General features: G+C 37.1%; 1 protein-coding gene across 1 annotated transcript in view; it reads left to right on the top strand.

Annotated features, from left to right (window-relative positions):
* The window catches only part of kek3 (leucine-rich repeat, immunoglobulin-like domain-containing kekkon 3 protein), a 600794-nt gene that overhangs the window by 280402 nt on the left and 308311 nt on the right, over positions 1-12081 (top strand).

Here is a 12081-nt window from a genome sequence, read left to right as displayed (position 1 = left end):
TTGATGTTTCATTTTCCTCAATGATAGAGCATAGATCATTGATATCATAGTATAAATACTAACGGTTCTAACGCACTGCCTTGAGAAATTTCTCTGATTATCTCAAGGGGTTCTGACTGTATGAACTGGTTTTTTTTTTGAGGATTGCATTCATCCACATATAAATCAGTTAATCCAATTCCGTTATGTGCCATGAACACCATAACTATGTAATTTTACGATAAATAATAATGGTGGAATGATGGTGGAATGACGACCTCTCTACTCTCGAATCTTAAAATCATACCGGCTTGCCGCACTAAGGCAGAAATTTTAGCCGGCTAGATGCAGAAGGTTGTCATTCTTGGCTCACTGCCCTTGCTTAGGGCACATTAGTTTTGGGCCCAATGATCACTTACCCCACGGTGTGAGGAGTGGTCGTAGGTTGATAATGCTGGCGCGCCATCTCGAATGTATCGGGGGATAGGGCCTGACCAGCGCATACTACTGTAAAAAAATAATAACAATGGTCTATCTTTGGTGAAATACGTTATAACAATCTGAAGGCGTTCAAATCTGTAGTGCAGAACACTACGGGTTTGTTCTACCACTCAACCTCCACATCCAGCTACGAGAACTGGCAACAAAAATATGACAAATACACAAAAAGAAAAAAGAAATACATTATGAACCTGATATCGAATGACAACAAAAAAAAATTCATATGGATGAATTATTGAGTAGTCAAGTTTGATCAAGTCGATACGATCAAAAGCCCTTGATGAATCCAGAAATATTACATAACAGACATTACCAGCATCAAGGTTGTTGAAAATGTTATTTAGCATATCAAAGAAAGCTATCTTGGTTCTACTTCCTGGGAAGAAGTCATGTTGATTTTTGCTGCAAAAAAATCAAATAACTGTTGGTGAACAATTGATTCGAAAAACTTCCAAAATGCATTTAAGAGACTAATTGCCCTGTAATTTTCGAAACAGTCAGGATCTTCTTTTTTTTAATGGTTTTATAATAGACTTAGTTACATAAGTTAATTAGTAGAAATCTGTACAATAATAGGGGAAAATTTATTATATGGGTAACTGGTTTGCATATGTTTTCAAAGCAATCGTTTAATAAGTTGCTAGATAATTCATGAAAGTCCTTACTCTTTTTCTTTTCTATATTTTTCATAATCTCACAGGTTTTTTTTCAGTTACTGTTGAGAAATCGAAGTTATCCATATTATGACGGATATTATGAGTGCATATATATGGTACCTGAATTTGAATCTTTTTCAAAATCAATTCATCTGCTAATCTATGAAAGTAGTCTGAATATTAGTTTTGGACTCATTGCTGGTTAGTTTGTTTATTTTCTTCATTTTTGCTTTGGACACTACCTCGAATATTGCGATTGCTTTATATAATTGTTGTTCGATCATTCGATCACCATTCTCATGTTTTTCTTCATTACTCTTGCATATCATAATTTTACCACACTTTGGAAATAAGTCAAGTTTTTTTTCCTTCAGTGTTCCTACTGCTACCTGCTGTATTTCTTCTGTCAGCAGCGCTTTCATTTCGGTTATTTCATTACGTATTTTGCCTCCTCCACTGCCACTATTGCCTATACTGAGGAGTACTTAGGCTTATCCTTTAGGTACAAAGCATTTGTGGTTCGACCAAGCACCACTGATGAGACCTATGATAGATTTTTCTCATAGTAACCACGTTTCAAGCTGGTGATGCACTCAATCTATGGAAGATCCAACCTCTAATGATGCAACATCTGAAAAGCTGATTGTGAGAATGTTCTGCCTTTTAACAGTCTCACAAATCGAAGATTCTGAAAAATTGATCTCTTAGTACACGTCTTGATGAGTTTATGGTAGCCCGTGATTTCCGTTTCTGTGTGAGACCAGTTGAATAACACCTGCGACTTCTTTTTTCTATCAGGCTATTTGTATGCAATATCATGTCAGACAGTAATCTATGACACGATATGAAAACTAATCGGATTTCCATCATGGAGTGGCTAACGACACGAACCACCCTAATTACTGTTGGTTTTGTTGGAAGTACGTGAACGTACATCATTCCAAATAGCCGATGTAATCATCTAGGAAAGTTAATTACCGTAAAACTTCATAGATACCCGAGCGATTCTAAAGGGTTTTATTGACAGTCTTTCGCGAGTTTGAGAATGGGCGAAAGTTGAAAAGAATGGAATGAAAGGAATACGAATAATGCATCGGACATTTATTTCAAATTTTTGTTCGTTTTATTCATTCACTCCTGTTGTCAGTTATATTTCTGAGATAGTAATAATTTTTTATAGGGTCTAAATTGGAATATCATTCTACAGAAATGATAATAATGATAAAAATAATAATCACAATAATAAATTCGTGTTATGAGTTGTTTACGAGCATCTGATACCCACGAATACTCACCGCAGTTGACTGAGTGTTCAGACGGATATATGAGCAGAGAGGGTCAAAGAGAGAAGCCGCTGGATTTAAGAGAACCTGCATACCGATAGATGTATAACGCAGGACGTGATACAGTATAAACGTAACCCCTCGGAGGCCTAGATCGATTACCGCAGGTCATTCACTACAACATCAAATGAGGTCATCTCGCATTTGCTCAGACCTCTGCGGTACCCGACACAATAGCAGCAACTGATACCACTTTGGCAGTCAGGCTAGAGTACAAACATAGTGGGGTCGCGATTTCCTTAGTCCCCTTCTCTTCTGCATATCACTATTGCTATTATCCGATGCGGTCATAAATACTCACGGGCATAACTGTGGCACCTCCGGAAACCGGAGGCAAGAGGTCAACCATTTGTTTTATATAGTCAACCATTTGTTTATGGTTGATTTTAAACTTTATGCCTATGGCAGTTCTCGAGGGTGGTGGAAGTGAACATGCATGTTATCGGTATGAAATTCGGAATAGACAAATGTGCAGTGATCCATCTTCAAAAGATCGGCACTTGTCGTGCCGATCTTACTCTACTCGCTTGAATTAGTGAAGTGGACTCGGAAGGAGCTGTATTGATTCGATGTGAAGACTCAAAAATTGATGGCACCTCTATAGAAATTTGCATCCCAAATCGTTTCACTTCCCCCAACAACATGATGGATATGCACTTTTGAGTTTGGAGTGTCTACGTAACAGAATGGTACTGGATGGAGCCCGTGAAGTCGTCAAGAGTACGGATTTCCTTCTCTGCATGATCCGCGACCATGAGAGCGAAATAATTGAAGCATTTCTTTTCAGGGAAGCTGTCCGAGTAGCTATCGAGCCTGCTTTATTTTTCTACACTCAATGAGGTGATCACAACTCTATCATCGAGTTGGAACCCGTTCTGCAGAAGGCCTATATAAAAGCCGGGAATATCACTTCACTCCTGAGACAACACAAGGAGTAGCCAATGTATGAGGTTTTCTTCAACAACATTGACGATTTGGCTCATCAAATCGCCTGCCGTTTGCTTTTCCCAGGTCTAGTGGGCTAAAGTCGAAAACTTAGGGGTTCATCATGGTCATCATTCCATAATTGAAACGGACTTTATGCATTGGCTTATCTTCCCGTTGTTTTCTTCCCAAAGGATAAGCTCTGTCCCTGAAACTACACAGTCGGAACCATTGATTCCGAGAATCATATGACCTAAACAGACGCATCAACATTCAACCTGTCTCTAACTCCATGAAGTTGAAACAATTTCCTATTTAAACGCAACGACGAAACGTTTCAAGCAAGTCATTTCTTTTTATCGCACCGTGTGAACCCGTGGTTTTCAGTGAATTGTTTTTTGGTGAATTTTCTCCTATATTATTACTTCGGATATTTCACTGATCACCACATGTTCATACTGCTTGAAATCACTCTCTGTAAGGTCAGATTGTCAATCTTCATCTCCCACTAGTTTTGACTTCCAAAGTCCATTTGTGTGAGGGCGACAGCTACTTGATGGAAAAATCAATTTTAACCTGTTCAACAACCTTTGTGAACGGTTCAGCATTCTGAAGCACTCGGTATGAATGTCATGAGAAATGTCAACCGATATTCAGTTGTCTCCAATTAGAAACACCCTGTTTTTCTCCCATAAATTCCGTACGCTAACGACACATGAGGTACGAAGTAGTGGATGAGGCGCAGAAAGGTTGAAACAAAACACTAAAGAGAGAAAAGTTGGTGTAAGTGACGACCGCAGTGTTAATGGCATCCTAGGTTAAATAACGATACTGCTCTCAGAGGGATTAGCGACCAAATACGGGATAATACTGAGCACTCAACGCCCTACGAAAATTAAAGGTTTTCACATTATATCTGGAAGACTGGAAAATAACCGCTTTCACTTGTACCAGGTGAGAAGAAGTGTACTCATTGGCGGTTATATTCTTTTGGGGATGTGTTTGATTGAGACACAACTGAGATTTAGACTAAATCGTCCGAAGATCTCTCAATATGTTGTGTTTAGATTGAAAAAAAAAACTGATAGTAATCTTTTTCTGCATAACATTGGGATAGTTAATCAATCTTTCCCCAAATAATATGATAGTATATATCATCTCGTGACTGATTAATATACACTGCCGGGAATAAAATTAGGGTTACCCCATGAGTTGCAGTTATCTTGGAAAAAATTGTTTTTTTTTTGTCATATTTGAAGTACCATACCGTACTAATGAACTGATTCAGAAACGTAGTTGTTGTTCTTTCTATGAAAAGCGTTTGAGAAAAAACCAACCCCCCTACTGGATCCTTAAAAGCCACTATTAGTATACTTTTTTCCATAGTTTCATCTGTCAATTGCCCTTTGTTTGTGTAGAGGGCCGTCGCCATGGGAGAGGTGATAAGAAAAGGAAAAGAACCAAGAGAAGGTTGAGATTTCCCAACATGCATAACTTGGAGATCCCATATTTCTGAAATTTTGAGTTGTTTGAAAACTTCAAAAAAGTTCAATTTCTCCCAAGTAAGAGAACAGTCCTGAACAGTTGGAAATTTCGGGCCGTGAAGATGGAAAAAATGATAGTAGAAAACAATGAGCACAATATTATTCAAGTGTAGTTTTCTTTCATTTGTATTGAATGTTCCTATACATGGTGGATATGGTGGAAGGACAAGGACCTTGGTCCAAAGTAGAATATTTCTCATTATTATTTTCATAATTACCAAAATTTATTTTTGTTGGTGCATACCCTAACGGGCATATAAGCATTCAGCCAATCTTTGGATAGCTAAGTAAGAAAATGAATATATTATAGTAGTAACTAATCCCCTGGCTTCCATTTTTCCGAAAGTTGGGAAATTTTGCTGGTGCGGTTTGGAAAAATTTGGATTTCCTCCCCCCTTTGTTTTTCTTTTCGCTACGGCCCTGTTTGTGTACCGCTGTCAATGTTGCTGTATCGAAATTGATATAAATTCTGTTGTTGCAGCAAAAATACTTCGGTAAATGGCCGCGGTCAGAGCCAAAGTGAAAGAATCAAGTGTGCAAGAAGTATGGCGGCGGTACTACGAAACTGGTCTGCTAACTCGAATACTTGGTTTAGGGCCAGGCAGAACTACACCAGTTGGGGATAACCGTTTTTTTGTATCTAGTGATTTAAAAACTGAACGGTTACGGCAGTTTCCCTTGCAAGTCATTTGCAAGAAGTCAAAAATTTGAATATATGGCGGCGATTCTACGAAACTGGTCTGCTAACTCGAATACTTTGTTCAGGGCTAGGCAGAACTACACCAGTTAGGAATGATAATTTTTTTTGTATCTAATGATTTGAGAAACTGAACAGTTATGGCAGTTTCCCTTGCAAGTCATCTGCAAGAAGTCAAAAATATGAATGTATTACGGCGATTTTACGAAACTGGCCTGCTAACTCGAATACTTGATTCAGGGCGAGGCATAATTACACCAGCTAGGGATAACCGTTTTTTTGTATCTATTGCTTTGAGAAACTGAACGGTTACGGCAGTTTCCTTCGCAAGTCATCTGCAAGAAGTCAAAAATGTGAATATATGGCGGTGTTTCTGCGAAACTGGTCTGCTAACTCGAATACTTGGTACAGGACGAGGCAGAACTACACCAGTTAGGGATAACCGTTTTTTTGTATCTAGTGATTTGAGAAACCGAACAGTTATGGCAGTTTCCCTTGCAAGTCATCTGCAAGAAGTCAAAAATATGAACATAGGTGAGTGGAGGAGGCGACTCCGTGCTGCTGGAAAATATTTCCGAACTAGAGCTACTGGACTACAGCTTTCCCACGAAGAGCAGATTGCAAGATTTGATTTTTTACGAGAACACTTGGCTTCAACGGTAGCGGATTGATTGTATTGTTTTCCGATGGAACGCAAATTTAACTTACGGGCTCAGATAGACGTGCACGCAAGTGGAGACGACTAAGTGAAAAATTTGTTTGGCGATTCGTTTGGCCTGCACCAATGTTGTTGTTGCAAATAGGTTTCGTTTTCTGGGTAGATCAATTCGGTCCTTGTTGCATACAGCTTCAGCTTTTGGGAAGATTCAGGAAAATAAGTATACATAATATCATTGTACTGAGAAATTTAGATGCACGTTTCCTGGACGTGATAGACATCACATTTCGTTGTGTGCCACTTTGGTTCTCTGATTGCGAATCGCAGCTGAGGAAAGTATACATTCGAATGTTTCTACAAACAATATCTGCTAGAAATCGCCGAGAAACAACCCGCTGCATTCCGTGTCCATTAATTAATTTCACCAGCATTTCTGCCAACCTTACAAATCCAGAACGTCTACCCAGAACAAGAAGCAGCAAGGGGGGAACATTCCGCCCATCACGATCCCCAACCACATCTCGCAAAAGGATATTAAATTACCGCGCACGATGCGAATATGGTGTCTGATTCAGTGAAAGACGCAGTTCGTATGAAAAGAGCAAGTTTTCCGGATAGGTGGAAATGCAGGTTGTCGGGTTCATTCACATCTTTTAATTAGTGAGTGGATGCGACTTTTCACTACGAGTTATTCCATATTTCAGTAATCTTAATGTCAGCACGTTCGCTTGTTACGGAAAGATATTGATGATTGCGAATCATAGAATGTTGATGAGTTTCGAAGCGTCTCGTTGAACATTGTATCTTTCAAATATCGGTTATCAAAAAAGTCGGAAAATGGATAAAAAATATTCTGAATAATTACGTTCATAATGGGTTGACCACACAAACACTCCTTAAAAAATGTATGTACAATTGTGACTTGAAGACGTTTGTTTTTGACATGTTTGTTAAAATTTTGAGGATCATAAATTTGTTTCATTTCGAATCGTTTTTGAAATACGAACTGGCCATTTTTCAGATGATCTCATGATGCTATCTCAGAAACCTAAAAGGTTGGTTAAATTGAGCATAAGTTATCTATTTTGGGGGAATTACAGTAATTTTTTTACAGGTCGAGAATATCAGTGATTTTTTTTGAAATATTCAAGAAAAACTAGAATTGTCGAACTTGATTTTTTGGGTATACCGCCTTCATTTCGAATGTCATGAAACAAACCCAGAGGGAGTTTCATGTATTACAATGGATTTGTTGTATTTGAAACTATCAAGTTAATAGTGAAATCTAATGCAAATTGCATTGCAGATTATAATAAATATAAAACAGTATTGAAAGTTTCTCTGCATTTCTTATATCATTCCAAATAGAGGTGGTAGAGTCAAAAAACGGAATTCGACAATTCTAGTTTTTTGCCAATATCAACTTAAAAAAAATGGCCTGTATATATTCTTTGATCAATAGAAATCTGAATTTCAAGTGACCAATTCAATACGTTAGAAAGGAAACGGTTTATTTCCGTATGAACACAAATATAAACTGAACAAGTATTGCTATGCGAATCAGGTGGTTAGTAATTCAAAATGAGATTATTTCACATCTCTTCAAGAGTGTAAAAAACCCATTATTGTTGTGAATCATGCGCAAGAGGAAATAACGCCGGCCGCCACTGGTAAGCATAAACCAAACGTGACGTAGCTGAGAGCGTGGGAATATCCAATGTTACCTGCCGCTTGAGAAGCAGCAAGAAACATGCTACCGATATCGCTGGAACTTCGGCGAAAATTCAACAATGTTCCATTGCGATATTTAAACGCTAGCTGCAAGCGTATTCGGACAGTCAAGTACAAAGTGGAGTGGACGTTACAGTGCGGTACGCGAAGTGATCTAGTACGGCGATATACATTAAACTAATAGTTGAAATTTTTAGTTGAAGTGTTTGTTGTATTTGAAGTGAAATAAAGTTAAGTTAGATCATTCAGTGTAATCAATTATTGGTTAACCCACGGGGGAAAACTTAACATTATTTTGATTTTTCATAAATCGACAACATTTTGTATTCATTACCGTGTTTTATGAGACATTTCTTCATTATATATGAATTTTTAAGCTTGAAATTTTCGGTCAAATTCTGAATATAATGAGTATTTTCCATATTAAATTTTTTGAGTTGACAAAATGAGTGGTTTTTTGAAAAATGAAAAGTCTGCATTTCTAGTAGTGTATTCCAAACGCCAGAAAAGAAACGCTCTATTTTCGTGTTTTAAAAACATGAAATGAAAAAATATTTCAAGTTCGAAGTTATTAGTAATCCAAAATAATCATTATTTCAAGACTTCGTTAAAAATATTGAAAAAAATCAAAAAGAATGAATATTCCGATTACTTATTGGACCTATATGTGATATGATTTTCATTATCATTCGCAAGACATTTGTTTTGGGATGATAAATATACGCTATTTTCTTGCTTAAAATATTGAATGATACGTTTTGCATTGCAAACCCATCTCATATACATATTAGTCAATCTCCTGTGAGTTGATGAAAATAAATATTTTTCGGTAGGGGAAATTTCATTTCCATATTAAAAATGGAAATTAAAGATTTCGTTGAATGGCAAATTCATATTATGTCAGATATCACCATAATTGCGAACCAACATCTGAACAATCTAAAAAGAGAAGAATTATCAATACTACCTCATCAGGCTATATTTATATTTTGTCGCGTTTCTCATATATTTTTTTGAATATTTCACGCTGTGGACATTTTCTTTATATATTTCAATATACCTAAGTTTTGGTTGGGTACATGCCTTTTCCATTCTCTAAAAAAAGGTTCAGTTCGTTTAACGTTCGTTTTATAATAGGTGGTTTATAGGTTCAAAGCGTAGTGGATTTCATTTTTCAGATGAAGGAAGAGTATAACTTTAATGAAAGAAATAGAAAGCTAAATTTTTTTCCCATCAAATATAATGGGAAGTAATGAAGTAGGTGAATGACAGAAGTGTGTGTTGATACAATTTTTTCATGTTGAAGCGTCATATTAACGATGTTGATATGACGTTTTTTACTTACTCAAAATTTGAATCATTCTGTATGTACTTTCAAAGACGCAAATATATGGAGTTATGTTGTGTTTATACAGTGCATTTCTTTAATGTTCCCCTCTTTTATTTTCTGAACGGGCCAACTCAAAAATTGAAATTTGAGATAATGAAATTGATGCATGATTACTTTATTTTGAAGTGAATTGACAGATGGAACTCTCGAAATGGCGACTGGGCACCTTCTGGAAAAAAAATTAGATGGAAAGGGGGGCCTTGTAACACATTATTTTGAAGCTCCTGACGAATACTTCACAACCCTAGAATATGAACTCAATATCTTCACCTACTACAAAATGGCGGAACATTTAATACTTTCCTGAAGACAAAACATTAATATCGATATCTCTGGAAATATTCCTTTTTATCTGCCATATGGCAATTCTAACAACCCGATAAGGTTTGTTAAGTTATTTTTTGTTTATTAAAGCGACAAAAAATATCAGCACGACAGTGAACATCATTGTTCAGTTACAGTATTCTCATTTAGTTTTCGGTTTTACTAGTAGAAAGGTACCACGTCAACAATCTCTAAAATGGTCAATTCTCGTCCATTGGAAAAAAAGATGAAAGCGATTTTTATTTTCGGTGCGACGCGTAACTTTCATGAGACCAAAAAGGATTTTCAATTAACGTTTTCCGAATCATCCTATCTGTAGAAACTCGTATCCAAATTCACAACTACCAGTAGTGTACATAACAAAAAGTGCAAGTGCAAGTGCAAGTGCAAAGGACAGCAAGTGCAAATAATTGGTGAGATGGTAGTAAATCCTGAACAGTCTACTTTTTCACTACTACTGTGTGGATAAGATGACCCTTATCGATGAACAGAATTCTGAGAAATAATGACGGTAACCTTTGCACGGCACCCTACCTATGTCTACAATATTTGTTTCAGTGACGAATGTACATTTTTTTCAAACGCCAATGTTCACCGACAAAATTGTCGTTATTGGAGTGACACCAACCCTCACGTTTTCCGGGAAACAGATACCCAATAGCTAGAAAAAATTAACGTTTGGGCAGGAATATTGGGAAATTATATTTTAGAACCTCTATTCATTGATCAAAACAGGGGAACTGTATTTGAATATGCTGGAAACTACTGTTGACCCTCTCATCACTGAAATCGCCGAAGCGATTCCTAATGAACTCGACATGTATATTGTATTCCAACGAGATGAACCACCACCAAATTACTCCAGACAAGTAAGAAACTATTTGGATACTACTTTTCCCGGTCGTTGGATTGGCCGTCGAGGTCCTACAGAATGGTTAGCCCGCTCGACAGATTTGACACCTTTGGCATTTTTTATGGGGCTATTCGAAGCAAAAGGTGTACAAAACTGAACCTGCTTCAATATTGGATATACGGCAGAGAATAATAAAATTTGTAGAGATATTGACGTTAATGTGTTCAAAAATGTTCGGCGTGAAATATCGGATGGGCTGTTTATATATCAAGAAGTTCAAGGCAACCATTTCGAGCATCTTCTGAACTGACCTCAAGCTTATTACCTCATATTATGCACTTAAATGTCAATGTATTTAGGCAATTATTAAAAGTTCCTCCATTTTGTAGTTGTTGAAGATATTGACATTCAATTCTAGGGTTATGAAGCATTCGTCAGGAGCCTCAAAAAGATGTATCACAAGACCCCCTTCCCATTTAATTTTTTTTCCATCTTGAAAGTTTCATCTGTCAATTTCAATTCGAAATAAAGTATTCATGCATTAATTTCATTATCTCAAATTTCAATTTTATGAGTTGACCCGTTCAAAAAATAAAGGGGTGGGGGACATTAAAGAAAAGCACTATATATACTGCCGGAAATTGAAACTTACCGCACCAAAAGAAACGTATTATATTAACGTCATTATGACGCTGTCCATTATTTTTGAAACGCAGAATATAGGTGTACACGAACAATTTTCACTGAGTGACAATTGGCGTGTGGCACCACTGTCAGTGGAATACGCAACTCGCATGAAAAGATTAAGTTTTCCAGGTAGGTGGAAATGCATGTTGTCGTGTTCATTCACATCTTTTAATTAGTGGGTAAAGACGCGACTTTCCACTGCGAGTTATTTAATATTTCAGAAATCTTAATGTCAGCACGTTCGCTCGTTACGGGAAGATATTAATCATTTCGAATCGTAGTTAGAATGTTGATGAGCTCGGAAGCGTGGTTTAATTTCTATCCGCACTGAAGCTGCAGGAATATATCTCGTCTAGAATTACAACGGTTTACAATATATTCCGGCAGAGGCAAAAGGTGTCGTGTGACTCGTACGGAGAAACGTACAACGCGTAATTATGTGGATGTGGCTTTATCACACCACACATACTTCCACGGCAAGTGGTTTCGTTAATTTATTTCAAGTGGTCGACGGATTGAGCTTGACAAATGAATCAACAATGGGAGCTATCACTTATTTTCTGAACTAAAATATGGAAAGGAAAGATCCCAGTAAAAGTTTGTTTGGAAGTTGTTGTTCCAATGTGAATTTCACTAGTTCAGACTTCCATTGTCTAATGTAATTCTTCTTATCATTTTCAACCATCTTCTGATATAGGGAAGGGTGAGCAATGATTGTGACGATCTCCCTTCTTGTGAGGCTCTTGCTGCCTCCTAGCCAAAGTCTGTTCCACCATCAATTTGGAGTACTCATT

Source organism: Leptinotarsa decemlineata, unplaced genomic scaffold (assembly GCF_025532065.1).
Source record: "Leptinotarsa decemlineata unplaced genomic scaffold, Ldec_3_MD MMD2_tig00026328_RagTag_RagTag, whole genome shotgun sequence".
Lineage (NCBI taxonomy): Eukaryota > Metazoa > Arthropoda > Insecta > Coleoptera > Chrysomelidae > Leptinotarsa > Leptinotarsa decemlineata.
This window is presented reverse-complemented; position numbering and strand designations above follow the sequence as displayed.